Source organism: Lissotriton helveticus, chromosome 4_1 (assembly GCF_964261635.1).
Source record: "Lissotriton helveticus chromosome 4_1, aLisHel1.1, whole genome shotgun sequence".
Taxonomy (NCBI): domain Eukaryota; kingdom Metazoa; phylum Chordata; class Amphibia; order Caudata; family Salamandridae; genus Lissotriton; species Lissotriton helveticus.
Window position 1 is genome coordinate 1,519,559,036 of NC_136063.1, and position 20,303 is coordinate 1,519,579,338.

The window sequence follows — 20,303 nt, forward strand, 5'->3', positions numbered from 1 at the left end:
CGCTTCAGTATTACCAAGTAGGTATTCCAACCAATAATCCAATAAATTCCAATGAAGTTCATTCAAGTTTTTCTTTATATATCTACACAAATCCTGTGTTTCTTCATGGAATTGCAACATTCATTCCAATGAACATGATTTTATCTTTAAATCCAACGGTATATCATTCCACATGATCAATCCCAATGCATTTCGGACTTTAATAGTCCTTCGTCAGGGGAATTATCTAAACAGAAGAAATATGAGGTCTGAATTATGGGGGCACGTCTCTGTATCATACAAAACTAACATTTGTAATTAAATACCTTATAAACTAGCTGAATCGTGTCACTGGTCATGCACGTTTATCAAAGATCAACGGAAAACCGAAATGTCCGTGAACAGAGTATCCGTGATGAGAAAAGAAACCAACCTTCACCTCTAAGTAAAAAAATACTGGAAAACGGTGTGAGTATATGAGATCCACCCAGTGTAAAAGCTTGAAACGTGATCTCGGTGACAAGTATTACGAAAAAGATTCAACATTGTGCAAGGCACGTTTTCCGTTGATCTTTGATAAACGTGCATGACCAGTGACACGAGTCAGCTAGTTTATAAGGTATTTAATTACAAATGTTAGTTTTGTATGATACAGAGACGTGCCCCCATAATTCAGACCTCATATTTCTTCTGTTTAGATAATTCCCCTGACGAAGGACTATTAAAGTCCGAAATGCATTGGGATTGATCATGTGGAATGATATACCGTTGGATTTAAAGATAAAATCATGTTCATTGGAATGAATGTTGCAATTCCATGAAGAAACACAGGATTTGTGTAGATATATAAAGAAAAACTTGAATGAACTTTATTGGAACTTATTGGATTATTGGTTGGAATACCTACTTGGTAATACTGAAGCGGTGCGCAGGGGGACACCCCTCAATGAGGGTTGCTTATTGATAACTACTTAACGCTGGATTGCCCAGGAAGCGAAGCCCCAGCCTTGCACGCTACATCTTTGCACTTGGAATAATTTATTTTGTTAAATACAGCAGTGCGAGTCCTATAAATAAATTGCCAATCACATCAGAGAGTGGCCAGTCTTTTCATATGTGAAGAACGTTGTGGCGTAGGACTGTGCATATAAGACTTGTCGACATAAAGTGCATGATTCACAAAGATCTTTCTGTGACTTACTCTTGAAATTCAGGAGTAAGCCCGAAGTACTGTAGGCGTAAGTAACATATGCAAAGCAAAACCTTTGGGTCTATTCAAAAAGATTTTGGAGTGACTTACTCTTGTGATGCTCTTGGATTAGTCCTACATTTCTGTAGTGAGGTGAAAGTGCTAAAAGAGAAAGTCACATAGCAGAATCTTTGAGGATCGAGTCCATTGTGTTTCGGGGTCCTGCAACTCAAAAACATGACTTGCATTTTTTTTATATTTCTACCAGTCGACCTGCATCCCAATTCCATCCATATTCTTCCCTATTAAATTAGAAAATAAAAAATGGCTCCATGTTTGAAACCTGATTAATAAAGGAGATTGAAAGTTTAAAATGTTATCCCGTGAGATTTCAAGACAAGGACATTACATATACAAAATACAAGAAGGTGGTCTTGCATCCTCTCCATCTTGAATTCTCCATCTGAATTAAAGAATAGAAGGTGGTGTATTTGCTTCCTCTTCACCATGAATTCTCCATCTGCATTAAAGAAAATAAATCGAGCACGAGTGGATCAAAGTTTTGTATATTCTTGTGGTTTGTGATTTTAGCCAACACATATTAGTATACATTTGAGATATCTGTAAAAGAGCTCGAGTACATGTTAAAGGGGATTGATATCTGTAGCCCAGCCCTTTGGTGACCTTGCTGACCTAGAGGGACATATTTACAAGCCACTATTGCCACCACAATGTCACTTTTAGTGCTGCATTAAGCAGCTCACCTAGAAGTCACAAAACAGCATTTAAAGATTATCTATGTGCAAGAAGGGACACCTTCCTGCATATAAACAATCTTCCCCTCAACACAGGCACCCTTGCCCTATGGTGCACTATGGTGCAAGGGTGCCAGCGTTGGTGCTAAGCAAATAATATTAGTTCCAACGCAGGGGGAAACCAAAGGCTGCACCATATTCTAGTAAATATGGTGGAGCCCTGCATTTCTAAAGTGACGGAGCGTGTTGTTAGCCTTATTGGCTTAATAACATGCTTCGCCACTTTCTTGTAAATATAAGTGTTTGATAGCCCGTTCAGATGAAGCAACCATGGTTCATGCTGGCAACTTGTACTAGACCTGCTCAGTTGGTCTTTTCGCATAGAGACACCACCTGGTGTAAATTCCACGGTCCATGTATCCCCCAATGTTGTTGGTATTGGTATGTACTGCAACTGCTTGGGCAGTTTATTGTTAGCTTAGCATGGTAGAGGAGTAGATGCTTGCCTGTGAAATTAGTAGCGGTTTCCCAAACTACCCATGATTGGTTTGTTTATGGTAGAATATATCTACAGACAGGGTTGAACGTCTTCCGTCCTGGTAGTATGTGCATATGCCTGGGTTAGGGATAGGTTTGTCTGTTTGCTCACTTGTGATTAATAACATTATGTTCCACAGACCCAGAGTTTTATGCATAGGGATATCGCCTGTTAGTCTACCATTATGGTGCTTTTTCCAAGTCCTGGTATATAGCGTGATTAGGAAATGGCGCAAACTGAGTGTGCTTATTCGTATTCTATTTTTCCCTACCAGTCTGAAAGTATTATATTTTTGACAACTGACCTATAGAAGAGTAGCATCGTAAAGTGACCACAGAAGATTGGTTGAGTCAGGAGTTCATGTGAAGTGGCAACGTCAGTTATGGTGGATGTTGTGTACATTGCATGTCATAACTGCTGAATTTTAGGGGATTTACAGGTTTGTGTTCGCTGAAGCATAACCAATCTATAACCGTTTTTTTCAAGGTATTTCTATGTTTTTTTGTGATGCACTTCAGTCAGCTTCCATATGCCCATTCAACGGGATCCTGCATCCAGCCAGCAGCGGGTGGCCCTTCAATCTGTACATGAATTTCAGCTGTGCGCAGCAAGGTTGGCCTTGAGTCTTGGCCTGTGGCCAAAACTGCAAGACATGCCTGTGCACCCTACCAGGACCCTTTTGTTAGTTTTTCACATTTCTTTTTTGAACTTTCATGTTCCGACATATTAGAGTTTCCGTATCTCAAAATCCAAATCCCAGGTATTTAAATATAACCCGATAAAGAACTAAGGGGCATATTATCAACAAAGTGGCGAAGAGAGGCGTTAGCCATCTTGGCTTAACGCCTCTCTTCGCCACTTCGGAAACGCTAGGCTGCACCATATTACCAAGGATGTGGTGCAGCCTAGCGTTTCCCCCAGTGATGGCGGTAGTTTTTACAACTTATCGCCAGCGCAGACACCCTTGCACCAGAGTGCAAGGGTGTCTACGAGCAGGGAGGTTTGTTTATGTTCAGGAAGGAGTTCATTCCTGCACATAAACAAACCTTAAATGCCATTTTGTAACTTGCATGTGTGCTGCTTTATGCAGCACACATGTAAGTTACAAATTGGCATTTTTATAAAGAAGTTTGTTTATGTACAGGAAAGGACACCATCCTGTACATAAGGAAACATTGGCATTTTGCTTTTTCCATGTGTGCTGCACAAGGCAGCACATATGGAAAAAGCAAAAACGAGGAGAAATGAAGCATTTCTCCTCGTTTCGCCACCTTAAGAACAGGTCTTACCTGTTCTTAAATTCTGTGCTGCCACCTATTATCGCCAAGCTTGATAATAGGTGGCAGCGTCAAAGTGAATGGGTGTTGCGGTGGAACGCTCACCACAACACCCACTGCACGCCCCCTTTCACGATGAGTTTATCGTGAAAGGGGCCCTATTACCAAGGCAGCGTTAAGTCAATAAACGTGGCTTTAAGCCACGTTAATTGACTTAACGCTGCCTTGATAATAGGGCAATACAAATATAGCCGCGTAATCGGAAGAAAAGTTCCTATAACGCGGCGATAAGGGGCTTGATAATATGCCCCTCAGTACATCAGTAATGCACTATCATCTGCAGTCACTAAGTACATTTTTGCCAAGATGAAAAAATACACTGACAGGAAAAGAGCAATAGCTGGAACCCTTTAGAAAGAAGTGAAAAATCATGAGTAGACATGCAGCATATCTCAAATATAACCAGTTTTTTGTGAAATATGTATATTTATATGATTTTCATAAAAATTATATTTTCATTTTTAACAAAAATGTGTCTTTTTCCCAATGCAAAATGGCTGCTTTATGATTGCAATTTTCATGAAAAACACAATTTTTACCATAGTGATCTCTTATTTTTATCTTCATTTTCAACACTCTGGTTGCCCCACCCCATCTCCTGGCTCATGCACCCCCCCTAATGCCCCCACTTTGCTATAGAATGTTTCTTTACCAGATCTAAAATCAGATTGTTTTGTGTTTTTTTAACAAAGTTGTGATTTTCAAGATGGCAAGAAAAAAATGATCATTCATCAGCTAATCACAAATTCATTCGGATTGCAGAAATTGCGATTTTCAAAATCTTGATTTAAACTGTAAAGTTATGCAAAAGTGTTGACCCTTCCAAGCCAACCTGGCATCTTTCTTAACTCATAATAACTCAAAAACCACTGTATGGATTTACACTACAGCAACAGAAGTACGCTGACTCTGTACTTTGTTTATGTCAGGTTTTGTGTAAAATTGTTCAACAATTTTCTTCTGCAGTTGCAAACTAAATTTGATATTGGAGCACAAACTGGAAAACCCATCTTTTTTTTTAACCCCCCCCCCCCCGCTTAACTTTTTTCCCATGCACTAAATTTGGCAAGCCAGACCTTAGCTGACTATGCTAAGCAAGTGCCATATTTGGTGTAGATCCATCAACGGCAGGCAAAGTTATAGGCAAATCAATAAATGAGTTTTCAAAGGAAAGTACGGCTGAACCATAAATGCACAGCGGCTACTGTCACTCTGCTTTCTTTCTTTCTTTCTTTCTTTCTTTGTACTGATTGACTCCACCACCAAGATTTGAACATTCAAACTATAGGCCTGTCTGACACCAGAAACAAGAGCACATACCACCAAATTATGGGGCATATGTGCAAGGGCCATATCGCCACTTTAGCAGCACTTTTTGCCGCTAAAGCGGCGATATTTTTATCTCCCTATGAGCAAGCTGTCGCTAACAGCAGTTAGCGACAGCTTTCAGGCGATAGCTACAGGCTTGGGGCCCGCTTTGCATGTCAGCGATATTTATCGCTAATGACATGCAAAGTGGGCGTACCCAAACTGTTAGCGACTGAAAACAGTCGCTAACAGAGCTATCACCTAATAGCAAGGCAGGCGAAGCGATAAAAAAAATCGAGCCAAGTGTGATTAACGCTATAATCTAATGCCTGCTAAAAAGTTGACTTACCTGTATAGTCAATGGGGGTGGATTATCAGATTAAGCCCCCATTGGCGTTAATGCGTGAATATGGCTGGATTTCCAGCAATATTCACGCATTTCGCCGCTATCCCTGGATATTTTACCACAATGGAGAAAAACGTTGCTAATAGCATGTTTTCTTCGCTAACATATCCAGCGATAGGCAGCGATAAATTTGAACGCGCGCGATAAATATTGCTACTCCTTGCTAATATGCCCCTATGTGTTTTGCCATGGCTTGAAATAATCACAACCACTGTTAAGAGATGGCAACAGAAAGATAGGGCCGAAGACAGGATGGTACAGGTGAAACAAGGTTAATATGATGTATAGAACTGCTTTTATTAACATATTTAGTATGACACAACTTTAGAAAAAATCCATGCTGTGGATGCTGTTTTGATGCAGCTTTCACTCCTGCTCTCCACCCTCCCATCCCGTGTCCCTGCACATCTTCTCTCCCCATAGGCTCTGCAGAAGCAAAGGCAGATTGAAATGTTGGGTTTTTACTGTGTGCATGTGCTTCGAGTGAACCTCCCAGTGTTCCTAACTGTCACACTTTTTTAGTGGCGGCTCCTCCACAATGGTGGAGGAGCGTCGCTCTACTGCCTGGCTCAGAGCCAGCAAATGTAAAACAAAATGATGTTCTTGCGTTGTTTTAGTTTGCATTTGCCAGCTCTTAGCGAGCCCTGTTGGGAGGGGCTGAGGCATGGGAGGGGGAGGAGGATTGCTACGTGCACTCCACCCCCTAAGTGCTCATGTGTATTTGGCCAACCGTCTCAGGACTACCAAAACACACATGCGCACTTAGGTTTTCTCCAGCCCAGCTGCATTGAGCAGCAGGGCTGGAGAAATCTTACAGACTCCCCGGTCTGAGCAGGGTGTCTTTCCTGCCTGATCAGACGGATTGGACAGGGAGTCTGTCCCATGGGCTTCTGGGACCAGGCAGGAAGAGGAAAGGAGGTGCGATGAGAGGCAACACTGGAGGAGGCCGGTGGCAAAAGGTAAGTTTTAAAAACAAATATGTATTTCTAATCCGCCCATCGCAATGCCTCCCGCCCGATCCCACCCACCTCACCACCCCACCTGCCTCCCCACCCTCCCCTTCCCACCACCTTTTGTTTATGGCGGCTGCCATTGCAGTTTTCAAGGCCCTTACGCTGCGGTTTCGTTGCTGAGCACAGCTTATTCATTAGTGTATAAAATAATTGTTTAAATGTTTCAGATTAGTTAGAACATCTGACAGAGGTGGTGCAGAAGTTGCTGGATGCTTTCCTAATATGGGTTTTTGCTTATGTACCTAAAAAGTGAATTTGAATTCTCTGGTTTTTTAAAAGGTTATCACTAGAAATTATACCATGATGACGGCATTTTTCCTAATTTGTCATGCAAGGGTTGAGTATAAGAACTAGTTGTTTTGAGGGTGAGCCAGAAGGCTTTCCCATTCCATTAAAGACTAAACTTGATTATTTTGAGATTTTCTTTTAGGGATTCTGCATGATTTCTTTATGATTTTGCGGTTCATTTCGTACTTAGATTAGTGTCTGATTTTAACTGCTTTGTAATTCTGCATTTGAGAGCTTTTCTGGCATATATTCTGTACCGCTAGATTTTGAGCTTTTGTATAAAACTCTTTAAACTGATCTAGAACTCAAGTATTGAATGGGCCCAGTTACTTACGTTTATTTATTATTATTTTGTATTCCTTCATTTCTTTACATATGAAACAAGAAGCAAATTTCGCCATCGTGCCCCCAGTGAGGCGCATACATAAAACACTATTGAATGCAATCCATTATTACACTAACAGATCAATCATATCCCAGCACATTATTATGAATAAGTACCATTGTGGGCACTGACACACACAGTATTGATGTTCTTAGCTGTTGCGTAGCAGATTGTGTGAATTCCCCATAGGTGGATAGCCCTGCACTCGTTATGCTCGCCTAGCCTAGTCCCCAGTGAGTTCAAACCGCAAGCGGTGTGTGGACTTGCGGCAATGTATCTCCCTCAACCTCCGGTTGGTCCTGTCCCCTGGTTAATACGTTTGTCGTGTAGAGTCCTCAGAAGTTTTTAGGGCGGCTCCTGGGAGGTAATGGTTCACTGAAATTCTCTGTCTGCGTACAACAGTACAGCATATCGCGGGACCATTGTGTCATAGTTGGGTTAGAGCATAGGTCTTCATTCTATGGGGCGCGACCACCAGGGGGGCATGGAGTCATTGAAGGGGGGCGCGCATTCATCTGCCTTGCTGCTGCCTTGAATCCAAAACGTTCACCTTTCGTTTTGGATTCGAAATAATTACATCTCTGATTGGAGGACATGGCAAAACAAGTCATTCATAATGTGGCTACGTCTTTAATACCTGTCCTCCAATCAGATACTGCAGCATCCACACCAGGAAATGCCCGTGAACTTTGGCCATAAAGATGGACCAGCTCCTTCGTAATGCAGGCTGTATTTCCACGGAGTTCTGTGCCGTCAATGCTGCCTTTCACTGGATCCAGCTGTCTTTCTTGGCCCTCGCTGCTTTCACCTCATGTCCCTCTTTCCAACACATCTTCGTGGCTGCCTCTGTATTAAGATCTCCTTCCCGGCTGGTTTCAAAGGCAACCCGAAGCTTTCAGGAATAAGTAGGTAAGCGCCCTCCTCATCCCCCATGCCCTGGCTTTTCAGTTGCAGAAGACGTACATTGAATCTTGCACACACCACGCAAAGACACATACACAGATTCTTATCTGTTTCCTCGATTGAGCAATGTGGGTGGGGGGGTGGGAAGGGGACAGGAAAAAGGCTCCAGTTAAATTTTATAACTGTGAAATTGTGTTTGTTTTCGGTGTACTTTCTGTTTTTGTTGCAGCAGTTTCATATTCATTTTTGTGACATTGAAATGTTTATTTTCCATGTTCATTCCGTTTTTATTTTTGACGCAGGAGATTAATATGATCTCTTTGTCCAACTACAGTTGACACACTCGAAACAAAAAAGAAGGTTATTTGTTCATGTGTAAAGCATCCATGATTGCACCTTACTTGATGTGGTGGTTTTTGTAGTACAGAAAACTTTATCACGTGGAGGAATCATTTAAAACCAGTCTGGGAAGAGTTCATCTGAGGACATCATGTTTTGTCAAAAAGTTCTAAATCGATTGGTGAATATGAGCTCATAGAAACATAAATAGCCTTCTGAATTTCAGCTGTGGTGAGAAACATAATTATGTCCTGCAAAAAAAGATATTGGTGCTATACTCATTAGAAAATTATATTTATAATTACTAAATTATGTTTATTCATGTGTTTTGCAAAGAAACAAGATTCCAAGACATGGAGTATTTAAAATTGTGTAGTTCAAATGTATTAAGAAAGCTTCTTTAAATGACGAGCAATAGAAATACTATTTGCAGTAATACAGCAAAACATAAGAATATGCCAGAACATTTAGTCAGCCATGTAGATACAACTTCAGTTTTAATGCATAAGTATCTTCTCATGAGTAAAACCATAGCATTAGTCAGCAAACGTGGCCAAGCACTAACACTAGAAATGCCCATTTAGTTAATTCTTAACTTTTTTATACCTCTTTTACTATTTTGAACCCCCACCCCCAAAAACAAGTCTTTCTAAACTCTTCCCAGTCCATCTCCCTTTTACTCATCCCAAGCCTCCTACTACTGCTGTTCGCTCCAAAACATCCCTCCACTATCCTTCTCAATCCAAATAACATAATACCATATCCACCACTCAAATTACTTGCCTTTTTCACTATACTAATTTACCACTAATGCTTTATGGGTTCTGGAGAAGCATGCTACTTGCTGAAAAAGCGCTCTGACACTTCGTCAGAGGTAATAAGCGCTATATAAATGCAATTACAATAAAATACAATATCTTTGACACACTGCAGCAGTGAATGCTTTGTGGGTCTTCAGTTCATATAGAACACATCCTGCCATTTTGTTTTCAATGAGATTTTGTGTCCTAAACTAAGCACATGTGACTCAGCGCTGAATGGTGCCTCCGCATATATGCTGTTGTCATTGTGGTATTGAATACCAATGTGTGCCAAAACTGTTCTCTCGTGGCATCATTTTCCATGACTGGTCTATAAGTTTTGTCAGCAATAAATTGTCATAAATCACCCAGATACTGGGAAGGGGAGAAGGAGGCGACAAGGGTGTGCGGTAAACAACTGCCAGTCTCATGTCAAGGACAGGCTCTCATGGAATTGCTGTGTGTGCTAATTTGGAGGCTACTCTGCTCCTCACTCGACTGCCTGTGTGATCTTGAATGATCTAGTTTACCTGTCTGTTAGATTTCCGGCCTCTGGGTACAATGAACTTCACCCACAAAAAAGAAACAACTGGTGTCTTTTGGCTTCCATCTCTAGACGATTGTGTTTTGCTACCTTTCACAACCTCTCTTCTGACCCTCACTTTGCAAAGGCCTTTCCGAGACGAAGGCTCAGTTGAGCCAGTTTGACCGTGCAACTTGTTGTCCTCCACCTGCACCAAATCAATGGGAACACGTGTTTAGAATGGGTGACATTCTCCTTTCAGACACTAAGCCTCCCACTGTACTGAATGTCTGGCCTGCATAGAAGGGCACTTCTAGGGGCACTGACATTAACAAGGTCATAGGTCACCTGCTAGGGACAGGAGATACACCATGAGCATAGGTGGTCTACTTCAAGATGACCTTTGTCTATAGCCCAAGCACACACATCACAAGGGCATACCCCATGGTCATCCTTTCACAACATGAACATAATTATAGCCCAGGTTACTGGACACTAGGGCAGCCAGCCTCTTAGCATTTTCTTTTTTACTTTCTATTTTTTTTTATTTATTTTCACCTGGTATAAGATTACAAAAACATTCAGATATTTTTTCAAATTAAGCAAGTTCATCATATACATACATAGTCTGTTCTCGTCTTATAAAATAACAGTACTAAACATAAATCAAAACTAAATGTCAGTTCAATTCAATTCTAATTTCCCCCAAATTTTCTCATATTTCTGCATCGATTTGACACCTCTAAGTTCTGCTAACATGCATTCCATAGTTTTAGTTTCATTAACCAAATACCACCATTCCAAGGCGTTAGGTGGATTAGGGCTGATCCAGGCTCTAGCTAAAGTTAGTTTAGCACAGGAAAGTAAGATAGATAACAATACAGAGTGTGGTTGATTTGTGGTATGTAGACCTAGTATTACCATAGGGGCTGTTATTGGTGAGCTGGAAACATTTTTTATAACTAAAATTTTCCCCACTTCTTCCCAGAACTTCCCTAATTTTTGACATGTAAACAACATATGTATAAGATCTGCTGCATATTCATCGCATTTTGGGCACTTGGTTTTCTCTCCAATAGTGTTATTTGGGGTCCATTTAGAGATCTTTTCTGGGGTATAGTATAGCATATATATGGTTCTGTATTGCTGTAGTCGTAGGCTAGAGGATCTTACATAATAATGAATATTAGTGTACGAATTGCTTATTTGCTTTCCTGTTATGTTGGTTCCCAGTTTTACGCTCCATTTATTAGCGAATACTTCGTTATCATCCGTTCTTAAATCTATAAAGATGTTATATGCCGAACTAATTATTGATTTCTCCTTTTTAGAGTTTAAAATATCCCAGATACCCCCGCTCGATAAGATTTTAATTCTATTCTTCCGCACTAAAAAGGCGTGTATTTGCCTATATTTAAACTCATGTGTGTCAGACAATCTATATATTTGTTTTAAGGTGCTGAATTCCATTATGCCTTGAGAAGTATATATGTCCCCTAGTACCTCGATTCCTTTCGATTGCCACCTTCGAGATTCCCCATCGCTAAATATGTTAGGTAGTCCAGGATTGTCCCATAGGGTTAATTGGGTGTGAAATATTGTGCTTTTACAATGGATAAGTATATCTTTCCATATCTTTACCAAATCCCGTGCAGTCTTAAATTTAACCCTTTTGTAGAAGTTGGGGTCTGTAATGCGAAGTAAAAATTGTTTGGAATCACCTTTTAAAAGTAGATGGTGGTAGAAAAGCAGATTCTCTGTATCTAATAAGGATCTGATACGCCTTATAAATGAGGCCCAGAAGTAGAGTTTCAGATCGGGAAAATTAAGGCCACCTGATCCGATTTGATTTTTTAGCATTTTTAACGATCTCCTGGCTTTCTTATGTCCCCAAATAAAGTTACAGAAAATACTATCTAGTTGTTTAAAAAAAAGCCTATTTTGTGCCAAAGGGATTGATCTAAATAAATATAAGTATTTGGGTATGATTTTCATTTTTATTAAATTTATTCTGCCAATTAAATTCAGTGGGAGTCGGTGCCATTTTTTTAAGTTCGAAGTTGTAGTTTTCATTAGTTTATTATAGTTAATCTTATTTACCTCTTTGATATTTGATTTGATTTGTACACCTAGATAGGTCGCCGTCTTACAAATTTCAGGCATTGGTTGGGGGGGATCAAAGTTAGCTATTATTTGAGTTTTATGAGTGTTTAATTTGTAGCCAGATACGGTGCCAAATTTGGAAGCTTCCAGATTGATTGCTTTCAGAGAGTCAATGACTTCAGTCGAATAAATAGCGATGTCATCCGCGTATGCCGTTATTTTTAAGCTCTGCCTGCTGGTTTTAAAGGATGTTATTTCTGGTTGGTTATCCAATGCCTTTAAAAATGGCTCTAATGATAAGGCAAATAATAAAGGTGATAAGGGGCACCCTTGACGTGTGCCTCTCCTGATTGCGAAATATTTTGACGTAAGGCCGCAGTAGCTAATGCATGCTGATGGATTGTCATAAAGTGCCCGGATCCCATTTAAAAAGTTTCCGCCGAACCCAATATGTCCCATTATATGCCATAGATAGTCCCAACCCACCCGATCAAATGCTTTTTCAGCATCAAGCATTATCATAGCTAAGGGAGTAGACTCTACCTCTGCTATGTCGAAGGCTGTTATTGCCGTATTTACATGGGCTGATGTATCCCTCCCCATTACAAAGCTGTGTTGTTGTGTACTTACTATTTTAGGCAGTAGAGATGCGAGTCTTCTGGCTAAACATTTTGCGAATATCTTAGCGTCAGCATTAATTAAGGAGATAGGTCTATATGAGCCCATCTCCTCTTTAGGTTTGCCCTTTTTGTGAAAAAAAACAATTTTCGCCTTATTCCAAGAGTGCGGAGCGGACCCTGTTCTACTTATATGATTGACTACTTCTAGAAGAAGGGGTGTTAGCTCTTCCAGGCATGATTTATACAATTCCAAAGGGATGGTGTCCTCCTCGGCAGCTTTACCTAATGGTAATGATTTTATAGCTTCTTTTAGTTCTTCCCTGGTTATTTCTAAAGCCAGATTTTCTGCTTCATAAGTTGTTATTTTATTCGTTGGGTTTTCTTTTAGATAGTTATCTATTGTATTGCCATTAGGCGAGTTCTCCGGTGTATACAGAATTTCATAGTATTTGGCAAATTGTTGTATTATATTGTCTGTCCGGTTATATTTCTTATTGTCGACCCCTATGATTTGTGAAACCGTAGATTCAGCTCTATCCTCTGCTACTTTAAATGCTAAAATTTTACCAATTTTGTCGCCCCCCTCATATTGTGTGAGTTTATATTTGTGAATCTGTGCACTCCTTTTTTTTAGTAAAATTTCTTTGGTCTTACATTTTAGCTGGCTAAGGTTTGTATTAATAGCCAGAGTTGACTGATTTCCACTTAAAGCCTCTATTAGTTTCGTCTCTTCTGCAGCAATATCCGAAGTCAGGGTTAGATTACATTTGCGTCTTTCTTGATTTTGTTTTAGGACATACGTCTGTACGAACCCTCTAATACTGGCTTTACATGTGTCCCAAACTGTTAAGCAAGAGACAGTGTTTCTATTAAAGATCAAAAATTCTATGATATGTTGTTTCAGTTGTGTAATGAAAATCATATTTGATATTAAATTCCTAGGAAACGTAAAGGCTCCAGGAGGATTACGTTTTTGAAAGGTAGTTAGTTCAACCATAATAGGGTTGTGGTCAGATGCAATGCGTGGGTGTATGACCATTGTTGTTATAGAACTCATCAACGAATCTGATATTAAAGCCATATCTAAACGTGAACATAGTTTGTGAGGAGCAGAATAGTATGTATAGCCTGGGGTGTTTGGATATAGTGAACTCCAAACATCTCTAACATTATGTAGCTTACATAAATTTAAGATAGATGTTCTAGTTCTGGGCATTCGGATATGGTTACCTGGGCGTGTTGTATCCCTCTGACAATTCATAATACAATTGAAGTCACCCATAATTATAACTTCTCCTTCCCAGTCTAATAGGGCTATATTTAATTGTTCAAATATTCTGGGGTCTTCTCTGTTTGGTCCATATACCACACATGTAACAAGTTTCATATTGTTATGACATAGTTGAGTGATTGCCCATCTCCCCCGTTTGTCAGATTGCGTCCTAGTTATTTCTACCTTGAATCTTTTGTCTTTTAATATAGCCACCCCTCTAACATGAGAGGCAGCTGCTGAGTTGATTATCATCTCGAAACCCAATTGATTCAACAGCTTCTTTTCACAATCTATGACATGGGTTTGTGACAAAAATACTAGATGGGGATTATATAAGTTTAATTCTTCAGCGACTAAATGTCTCTTACGCCTATTGTTTAGCCCTGAGACGTTCCAAGCCAAACATCTAATACTTTGCATTTTTAAAGTAGTAGGTATAGTCAATGGTACCTATTATCAGCATAGTTTGGTGTTCTCCCACATACAAAAAAAAGTACTTTGCAAACATAAATCTCTTCTCAAGTCTTTCTACCAGGTTGAAAATATTTTTTTTTCCCCTTTTCCCCCGGCCTTTCCTCCACCCGTCCACCCCACACATGCCCACCCCAAGCTGCGAAGACCTACCCTCCCCCTCCCCCCCCTTACCTACTGCTGCCGTTGATTGGGCAGCACTTGCGGCTAGAAGCCTAGGACATTCCCCCCCCCTCCACCTTAGTGACTTTGTATCTACTAATAGTATTGATTCTTCCCCCCCCCTCTAGACATAACTGTTTAGTCTGTGTGTCTGAGATGTAAAGATAGAGATAACCTCCTTCCTTTCATTTCAGCTCTGTGACTGTTTACTCTTATTGACGCTGGTTAAGAACGCCTGCGCTTCCTGTACTTCGTTAAAGAAGCTTGGGTGTCCTTTCATGATCACTTTGAGTCGAGCTGGTTCCTGCAGATATGCTAAACCACCCAGTTTGTTAATTGGGTCTATTAGTTTGCGCATTTCCCATCTCTTATCCATCGTAGCTTTGCTTAAATCCGAGCGCACGAAAATAGTAAAGTTATCAATAGTTATAGGAGTGTTGGGTTTAGCTTTTTGCCACACCGCTTGTCGTAGCAGAAAATTGCCAAAATGAATCAGAAATGGGCGCGGAAATTTACTATTAAAGCGTTTTTGGCCAAGTGGAAGCCGATGTGCTCTTTGAGTTTGGGAGTCCCAGTCCCAGTCGGAGAGTTCAGGGAAAGCTCGAGGCATCAGTTTCACCAAGAAGGCCCTGGGGTCGGACCCCTCTGCCCCTTCCGGGATACCGTACAGTTTAAGATTTGATCTTCTTAAGCGGTTTTCCAGGTCCTCACCTTTCCCCTGTAGCTGAGTTAGTGCTGTGTCATGTCGTTCCACACTGGCATCGACCCTTTGTGTTCTTTCTTCAACCAAAACTGTACGTTGTTGGAGCTCTGTTATCTCCTGTGTGACTCCCTTTAATATGGAGGCTATATCAGTTATTGAAGTTTGTCGTCTTATATTGTCGTTTTTTAACTGCTGATAGTGTGCCTCCGATTCTGTCCTTTGACTTACAAGGAGCTTTAGGATAGCATCTAGCTGGGGGTGGTCGGCATTACCCAGCTTGGGCTCTTCCATTAGTTTTCCCTGCCTGCTGTCAGTGTAGGATTGGTTTAACTCAGAGTCCGAGCCCAAGTCTATTGAGGCTGCTGGATCCGATGGGGAAGCAACTGGAAGAACTTCATTTCCACCTATGATTTGTTCACTAGTCTGTTCGTTGGTGAGAAGATTAGGGGTTTGCGTTATTGAGTAAGACCCATTGTCTTGAAGTTGCTGTGTCCCATTGTCATTGTCTGTGGGGCTACCCCCTGAGAGCCTTAAAGTCATGTTTTTAACTAATCCCTTAGCCTCCATCCACTTTCTTAACGGGCTTTTGTCAGTAGCAGTTTTTCTAGTACTCAAGGGGATTGCTCCTGCTCCTGCTACCAGGTTGGTCAAAGTTCTACCTTTTTTTTATGAATCGTCTTGGCCTTACCTCTGCGTTTCCGTGGAGGTAACTTATTCAGAGTCTTATTCGCAGGCTTGTCCGATTCCTCCTCTGTGTCATATTCACAATCCTCAGAAGAGAGGTGTTCCTCATTAAGTTCCAGAATTTGTTCTGTCCCGTGATTACTCATAGGTCCCGTGACGAGACTATTAATCTTTTCCATTGTATTTTTGCCATTGCCTATAGTATTTTCCATCCTTGAGGGGATTACTGTAGTTTTGGAAGCACTGTCTGAAGTGGTGTCCGATACTGATGGTTTAGCGATATTTGGTGGTAAGAGTCTCTCATTTAACACCTCATTTGCCACTTCTACCCCAGTGGTTGTCTCGGGACTTTCCAACTCTATTATCTCCTGAGTCTTATTGTCTTCATTCAGGATAAGAGTGTAACCATTGTTACCATTATTATTGGATAAACCTCCATCTTCCCCTATATTTGTCCCGATTTTAACACTTTCGTTAATGTCTATATTTTTTTTTGACATTATTTTTTTAGGGATTGTTCCACAATTAAGTAATGGAGGAAGCAGGACCTTCTTACCTGCCAGCTTCTTGTCGCTTCCCTTGATGATAGCGGATTTATTGGGATTGTCTTTCCCTCCTTGGGCTGACGAGACTTGCATTGACATTTCCGCTTCTATATCCGCGTTCACTGCCATGCTCGGTGCCAATTTCTCGGAACCCCCCGAGGCTGCCGTTGAGTCTGCTGCCGTGGGTAAAGATACAGGTATAGTGACCGTTGCTGCTGCCGCCGCCGCAGCTATTATTGAGTTTTTGGTATTTCGCGTGGCTCGCGGAGGAGATACACCATGAGCATAGGTGGTCTACTTCAAGATGACCTTTGTCTATAGCCCAAGCACACACATCACAAGGGCATACCCCATGGTCATCCTTTCACAACATGAACATAATTATAGCCCAGGTTACTGGACACTAGGGCAGCCAGCCTCTTAGCATTTTCTTGTGGCCTTCAGAAGTTACAGTTCACTTGGTCAAAATGATACCAAATACAGATGCATAAAATCAGCCGTGGGCTCCGCACATCTGTCGCAGGCCGACGTTTGCCTCAGCCCATATCTGTGTAATCTCTCTGGTGTATAATATGCCCTTTTGAGGTACTAGAAGTATATTAGTCTGTGCCTACCATTTAGTGAGATTCGGCGTGTACTAGTGCAGCAGGATGCCCACATGGCATCATCTATCGGCTGCTGTAGGTTGCGCTGACACTCTAGCCGGGCCTTAGAGTATTGATTTGCCCTGTGTGTCATGGCCATCTTATATACGTTTGATACAATCTCATGCGGCGATTGTGCTTTGATGACATATGTGAGTTCCACGATCTCCGGTGGCTTTGAGAGGTCATCGCCCAATATATCACACGTGCGTGCTGAGTTCTGTGGAATTGGAAGCGCTGCAGCAAGCTGTGGGGGGGCCACCCACTGCGCCAAGTCCTCCCATCATTTTACCACGCCGTTGTGGAAAAGATCGCCAGACGTCTGCAGGTGCTGTGATTTTAAGGCACATATCACCCCTCGTTCTCTGCAGGGGTGCAACCAGCGGGCACACTCGAGTGGCATGTCTGGAGAATATAACAGGGCTCCAGCCTGCATCTGCAATAAAAAATGCCAGGCATGCAGCGTAGCAATGATCAAGTCAAGAATCTCTGTCCTGCGATCTGGGTCTTCCATCAGTAAGGCCGGGAGTGGTAATGGTTCCGCTACTATCACCTCAAGGTGTAGGTGGGGAGGTTCCGGAGGGCCGTGTATCTTATAGTATGCATGTGCGCACTGCACAGCTCTATAATATAAGTTTAAGTCAAGTGCTCCCAGGCCCCCCATGTGATACGGCAAGGTTAGTGTCTGCCATCTTATCCTAACATGCTTGCCCGCCCAGGCTAATTTTATCAATGACCCTGTGACCCGGCTAAAAAAGGATGCGGGTAATACCATGGGGATATTTATGAATAAAACCAAAAAACGTTGTAGCACCACCATCTTCATTATGGAGACGCTGCCCATCAGGGACAGTGGCAACTTAATCCACGTCTCCACGTCTTCTTCTAACCTACTGACAGCAACGCCATAGTTGTCCCTGAAGACGACTTCCGAATTAGGGTGGACCTGAATTCCCAAGTATCTGACAGAGTCCGTCAATCAAGAATTTGTAGAGCGCACTACTTACCCGTGAGGGTCTCCAGGCGCTGGGGGTAAAGGGGGGGACGCTACAGGTCGAACACCCAGGTCTTGAGTAGCCTCCTGAAGGCCAGCAGGTCTTGGGTCTGTCGTAAGCTCAGTGGGAGGGTGTTCCAGGTCTTGGCTGCAAGTTGGGAGAACGATCTGCCACCGTGGTTGTTCTTCGGATGCGAGGGACGGTGGCGAGGGCGAGGTCGGCGGAACAGAGCTGGCAGTTCGGGATATAGAAGAAGAGTTGTCTGTTGAGGTAACCTGGGCCGGTCTTGTGGAATGTCTTGCGTGCGTGTATGAGGAGCTTGAAGGAAATCCTCTTGCTAATGGGGAGCCAGTGCAGGTTTCTCAGGTGGGGGTGATGTTGTGATGTATTCCTATAGGTTCTGAATCAATCCCCCTATTCCTGACCCTATTCTAGTTAAACAAACCAACAAGTTAACTAGCAGTCAGCCCATGAGGCAGAAAATCCCCATGATGCAGATACCGTTATCTGACGCAGTCACACTACGGCACAGGAACGTGTTATCTGATTAGGTCATAACGCTTGCGATCTAATTAGACAAGCGATATTCCTCCAGCCCCTGATAAGGCATACGGAGTTCTCATAACAAATCAAACCTATGACAACCTGGGCAAAACCCTGCGGCCATTGTTTTGATTTCACCGAGAACTTCAGTTAAAGAATGTGCTAACGAGCAAGTCGTATGACATCCTTATTGATGTATCTATGTCCATCCTTACGTCAATCTCGGCACCTTAAAGGTATAAATATTACCGATCTTGCCCTATGCAAACACACGCGTGGTGACGAGACGGAGCAGCCATACTTGCCGAAGCCAAGAGCAGAGCAGACCCCGCTGGCAGCAGCCCCGCCTTCCTGACGCGCTGAGAGACGCGCTGCTTTCTCCTGCCGAGAAATCCAGCCCCGGCGTTTCTGGGTAGCCCTCGCAGGCAGCCTGGAATATCGAGACCAGAGAGAGAGATACCATCCCTCATTCATCCTAAACTTCCAGGTACAGAACTGAATAACCCCTCACAGAGAATTCTTTAGTTATTCACTTGGCAAAAACAAACTTAACTTAAACTGTAACTTTCTATTCCCACCCACGTATTAGACTTAGGTCAGGTACACGGGGTAGGCGTATTTAGAAACACCAGTTGAGTACGTTTAGTCAAATGTATATGTGTATGTAATATATTTTATTCATTTTAAAACATCTTATGGCTTAGAAACCATATCAATGTTTTTACAGTATTATTTTATACTATTGCTTTTAATGTATGCACTTTACTTAGCTATAAGTATTGCAATAATATCGATCCATTTCTCTTGTATGAGAAAAGAGACTGATCAATAAATAACACCTTTTTATTGAACACGCCCGTCTCTTCCTTTTCTCTACAATCTGATGAGACTAAGAATGCACGTACTGACTGAGTAAAATAATTTGCCTTTTGTTCACACGACTCTCGAGATTTACTCTTGATTAGGGGAGAGCAAAGTTGTCATGTTCTATGGTTGTCAGAAACTAAATCCCTTCTTGTCTAATCAGGGAAGTTAAGTCCTTCCTGAACATTCGAGAAAGTTTCTAGTGAACTCTGAGCTAAGCTGGCAAACCCAAAACTTTAAGTCTAGTATCGACAGTAGTAGACCTAGTTAACGTCTGGTCTAGGCCTTTACTGCTGTAGGTATTATTCCAATGCGCAGAGCCTATTGGGATGATAGGAACTACACTACATGGCGCCCAACGCGTTTGGAAAGGGCGATAAAACTAACGTAAGACATTTAGAGTAACTCAGTCGTGCTTTCTCACTCAGACCCCTTTTCCCACAATACTCCAAAGACGTCTGGAGTGGGTGAAAGGTTATATCCGCCAGACCTCGCAGGGGGGAACTCCTATGTATGGTTCTTGGTATAGTCAACGTTGAAGGATAAACAGTTCCAAAAAGAGAGGCAGTTAGATTAGCAACTGAACTCGCAGCAGCTGATGCTACCATGCAGGCAGCAGACCAGGATATAATACTCATCCCGGTCATCAAAAGGAGATCTATAACTCTAAAACTTATAGAAAATGGACTGACACCTAGAGGTGGCACAGTAATATTCGTAATTGAGGCACACGAATATCGGCAGACAGAGGTATACTATTCATGGATAAATTTTCCAGCAGCAAATGCTGTAACAAAGTACTTCCACTATTACAAAATAGAAGAACCTCCTGAAACGTACACTCCTTTCGAGGAGGTGGAAGTACCACTCAAATTTCAAGAGCATTTGCTCTTATTTGATGGCGCCCTAAAACATAATAATCACATCACCAGG

The 20,303-nt window shown here is 41.8% G+C and overlaps 1 protein-coding gene across 1 annotated transcript in view; it reads right to left on the bottom strand.

The window, feature by feature from the left end:
• Nucleotides 1-1,143: 1,143 nt before the first annotated feature.
• Nucleotides 1,144-20,303, bottom strand: part of LOC144827580 (aromatic-L-amino-acid decarboxylase-like) — a 1,238,931-nt gene continuing 1,219,771 nt past the window's right edge. The window contains exon 15 of the mRNA XM_078685836.1: nt 1,144-1,688. The gene's annotated coding sequence lies outside the window, so the exon portion shown is untranslated. The remainder of the gene's footprint in view (nt 1,689-20,303) is intronic.